The 4928-nt window shown below is 47.4% G+C and overlaps 1 pseudogene; it reads left to right on the top strand.

Moving 5' to 3' along the window:
* The first annotated feature begins 214 nt into the window (after nucleotides 1–214).
* LOC116464282 (immunoglobulin heavy variable 3-74-like) lies at nucleotides 215–797 on the top strand (annotated as a pseudogene).
* The last annotated feature ends 4131 nt before the right edge of the window (nucleotides 798–4928 follow it).

Below are 4928 nucleotides of genomic sequence, written 5' to 3' on the forward strand. Positions count from 1 at the left end.
GTAAATATGTAAAAATAAAATCAGATTATGAGAGCTAAATGATATCAAGGCACAATCACATAATATAAAATCATATTTCCCTGAATGATGGAATTACTGCCAATCTCCCCCAGGACACTTCATCGGCACTGAGCCCAGCCTCTCCTCAGCCGTCCCACCCCAGAGCTTGCTATATAGTGGGGGGCATGCAAATAGGGCCCTCCCTCTGCTGATGAAAACCAGCCCAGCCCTGACCCTGCAGCTCTGGGAGCGGAGCCCCAGGCCTGGGATTCCGAGGAGTTTCCATTCGGTGATCAACACTGAACACAGAGGACTCGCCATGGAGTTTGGGCTGAGCTGGGTTTTCCTTGTTGCTATTTTAAAAGGTGATTCTTGGAGAACTAGAGATATTGAGTGTGAGTGAACACGAGTGAGAGAAACAGTGGATTTGTGTGGCAGTTTCTGACCAATGTCTCTGTGTTTGCAGGTGTCCAGTGTGAGGTGCAGTTGGTGGAGTCTGGAGGGGGCTTGGTACAGCCTGGGGCGTCCCTAAAACTCTCCTGTGCAGCCTCTGGATTCACCTTCAGTAGCTATGGCATGCACTGGGTCCGCCAGGCTCCAGGGAAGGGGCTGGAGTGGGTGGCAGTTATATGGTATGATGGAAGTCAGAAATACTACGCAGACTCCGTGAAGGGCCGATTCACCATCTCCAGAGACAATTCCAAGAACTCGCTGTATCTGCAAATGAACAGCCTGAGAGCCGAGGACACGGCCGTGTATTACTGTGCGAGAGACACAGTGAGGGGAAGTCAGTGTGAGCCCAGATACAAACCTCCCTGCAGGAACGCTGGGGGGAAATCAGCTGCAGGGGGCGCTCAGGACCCACTGTTCAGAGTCAGCCCCGGAGGCAGGTGCAGATGGAGGCTGTTTCCTGTCAGGATGTGGGACTTTGTCTTCTTCTTACAGTTTCCCGAGGGAACCTCTCTAACTTTAGAATTCTGTGCCTAAGAATGTCTTCTCTAAGTATTTGAAAGAGATTATTTTAATATGAAGAGCTATTCTCACTCGCACAAAATGTGGATTGATGCTTTACTGGGATGAAAAGTCCTCAAACATGGTCACCACGATCAGAGTCTGAGCAAGCTCAGGGCTTCCTGGTGAGTCTTCCCCTATCAGACCAAGGACAGGTACCTCAGTGAGGTTCCCCGACTAGAACAGTCTTTATGGATACTGATTGTGGGCGGCAAGCCACCCAGGCGCCGAGGCAAGAGACTGAGGACACGAGCTGTTCCAGTATAATAAAATATAAAACAAGAATAGTCATACCAGATACAGATCTTAGATATGATTATATATGAATATCATTAATCATTAGTTGGTAGTAATTACTCTTTATCCCAATATTATAATAATCCCTGCTCTACAATCATAACCTAGGAAAAACCAGGCCATACAGAGATAGGAGCTGAGGGGACATAGTGAGGTGTGACCAGAAGACAAGAGTGCGAGCCTTCTGTTATGCCTGGACAGGGCCACCAGAGGGCTCCTTGGTCTAGCGGTGACGCCAGCATCTGGGAAGATGCCCGTTACCAGGCGGACCGTGGTCTAGCAGTAGCAAAAAGGTGTCAAGGAACAACACCCGCTACTTGGCAGACCGGGAAAGGGAGTCACCTTTTCCCCGGGGGAGTTTAGAGAAGACTCTGCTCCTCCACCTCTTGTGGAGGGCCTGACACCAGTCAGGCTTTCCCGCAGTTATCCGGAGGCCTAACCGTCTCCCTGTGATGCTGTGCTTCAGTGGTCACGCTCCTAGTCCACCTTCATGTTCCATCCTGTACACCTGGCCCTGCCTTCTAGATAGCATTAGCAAATTAGTGAAAGTACTAAAAGTCAATGATAAGCAGAAATAATATTGTAAGCTGTTTCTCTCCTTCCCTCTCTCTCTGCCTCAGCTGCCAGGCAGGAAAGGGCCCCCGTCCAGTGGACACGTGACCCATGTGGCCTTACCTATCATTGGAGAAGACTCACACTCCTTACCCTGCCCCTTTGTCTTATATCCAATAAATATCAGCGCAGCGTGGCATTCGGGGCCACTACCGGTCTCCGCATCTTGGTGGTAGTGGTCCCCCCGGCCCAGCTGTCTTTTCTCTTATCTCTTTGTCTTGTGTCTTTATTTCTATGCTCTCTCGTCTCTGCACATGGGGAGAAACCCACCGACCCTGTGGGGCTGGTCCCCACACTGATCACAGACAATAGAGGGTAGGCAGGGTCAGTGTAAGGCAGGACCTCACAGGTTTCACCTCTGACCCTTTTCCTGACACTAAATACGCAACTCAGCATCAGCACTGATCTGTGCATGCCCCTGCCCACACCCTCCATGAAACATCCGCTTTGGCTCAGGAAGAACCGCTCCTCCACCTTTTTTCCTCCTGCCCCTGGTCCACATTCTTCTCCATCCACAGGCTCTCAGCAGCGCCTCCCATCCACACTAACCCTACCTGGGGTCATACCTTGTCCACCACTTCCTCTCTCTTTTCTTCTGAGCTTTGCCTTTTATTCCAACAGCCTGTTTCCATCTCACCTGGACTTGTGTACAGGAAAGTGTTTATCGAGCAGGCTTGGGTTGTGCAAACTCTGAACATTCCTGAAAAAGTGCTTTCTCAAGCCAGGTCCATATTCGGCTCCTGGGAGATGATATCTGCCTTTTTGGCATACGCCTCCTGGTAGTATTATTAGTAAACCACTTGATTAAGATAAGGTTTACATCAGTAAAACTACACATTATTTAACATACTTAACTCATTGAGTTTGGAGTAAGTATACATCTGCAAAGTTATCCCCACCATCAAGGTCATAACCATAGCAACCACTTCCAAAACATTCCTCTTATCTCTCTTAATATTATGATTATTTTATTAGTTAAAATGTATTTTTGTTTGTGTTTGTCTGTGTCTCTGTGTGTGTAGCCTGGGTGCACACTATACTAGCTGTTTTCATAATGACTTATGGTGAATACCTATTATTGCTCAAGGGTCCGGCGTCTGAGCACTGGAGGTCAACTGTGCAGGTGTCACACACATCTGTGATGGGCCCAATAAACAGCCCGGGGCACCAGCACTCAGGTGAGCTTCCCTGGTGGACAATGCTTCACATGTGGTGTCATTCATCACTGCTGGGAGAACTAGGGACAAGAGACTCCTCAGGGAAAGAACACCTGGGAGCTTGTGCCTGGATTCTCAGGGCCTTCTCCCTGGTGCCTTTGCTCATTTTAATTCATATTCATTCACTATAATAAAGCTGCACCCATGAGAATAACAGCTTGTCCTGAGTCCTTTATTTCTACTGATTGAGGGGCCTGAGGATGGTCTTGGGACACTTAACACAATTATATCAGAGTTGGAGAATGCTAGAAAGTTCCTGACTGCTGACACATGGCTAGAGGACTTTTTATAATATCAAAGGATGAGAAAGTGTGGGATAAAAGACATTCAATACCCAGATGGCTACAGAATCACATGGCATGAGATGGCATGTGCACTCCAGTAAGGAGCAGGAAGTGAAAGTGATCCATGGAATTTAGAAACGACAGACACAGCTTCCTAGCAGTTGTTCCCTGAATAAGGAAAAGTAAAAACAATGAGGAACAACCTGAATATGCAACTCATATCTGTGACAGCTAAAACAATAGTAAAAAGATGCCCATCCAGGCCTGCAGTGTGCCCTGTGAGCCGAGGCTGCTAGACTCCCATTCACCACCAAAGGGTACAGTTGTCCAGAAACAACACACAACACACAAGAGCGACACAGAAGGTAGCCCAGGGTTTAGACTGGGGAGGGGAATCCACTAGACAACCAGCACAGGGAGGATAGTGTGGAAAGTGGCATCATTTTGTGATATGATTGATATCATTAATTGATATCATCGGATTGTGAACAAAGTTAGCCAATGGACTATGAGAGTGACTGACGTAGCAGCTTCTCTGGCTTCGTGTGCTGCAGATGAGAGGAGAATGTTTGGGAGGATGCTGGACCCACAGCTCACAACAGACACATGACAGTTGGCTGTAGCTGATCACAGCCTCAAGTAGGATGTTTTTGATGAGGCAGCTTCCCTGCTGCACTGGATCCTGTATAGTTTCAGAACCTGTGTAGTTTGTGTAGCCTTGGCTTTTCCTTTGGATCTTTTAGGTGCTAATGAAATGAGAGTCGTTCACAAAACAATGGGGCAGACAAAGGGGACAGTTAAGGGCCTCCTGCAAGCAATGTGGATATCATAAAATAAATGTTAAAGAATGAAAGAACTAAACAAGAAGGTGCTGGGGTTGACACAAAGGACTTAAAACAGAACTACCAAGAGTTGGGTGCAGCAATGGGGATCCCTTCAGATCCATCAGCAATTCAGAGACCTAAACAAATATTCCCTATTCAGGTTGAATTGCAGAGTGTAGAAATCTAGAAGACAAAATGGCCAGGAAAAATGTGCGATTTTGCATGGGTGAAGGTCTGGCAAGTTAATCATCTTGAGGACTGTTGAGGTCCTGAGGTGGTCCTGCCCTTGCTTGATGCCCAGGCCGTAGTCCAACTCATGCGAAATTGCCAGGGAATAGACAGTAATTTTTTTGGTAGTTCTTGTTATCAGGCATATGTGCATTTGAATTTTCTCTTCATGGCCTTTCCTGGCACTATTTCTCATTTTTTAATGCACATAGTTTCATCTAGATTTATCAGCTTCGCAGGGTCACAGAGAAGGGTAGAAGAAGGGAGGCCCTGGTATGGGTCTCGAAGAAACATGGAAAACAGTGTAGAGGGACAATAGCAGGTGTAAGGAATTATTGAGACCTTATTCTGCCCCTCCCAGGAAGCTCAGGCCAGCCTTTTTCTGCATTTGAGGCTCTGAGTTATAAACCCTGCAGACTCCTCCCTTCAGGGCAGAGTGACAACTATGCAAATGC

Source organism: Hylobates moloch, unplaced genomic scaffold (assembly GCF_009828535.3).
Source record: "Hylobates moloch isolate HMO894 unplaced genomic scaffold, HMol_V3 SCAFFOLD_367, whole genome shotgun sequence".
Taxonomy (NCBI): Eukaryota; Metazoa; Chordata; class Mammalia; order Primates; family Hylobatidae; genus Hylobates; species Hylobates moloch.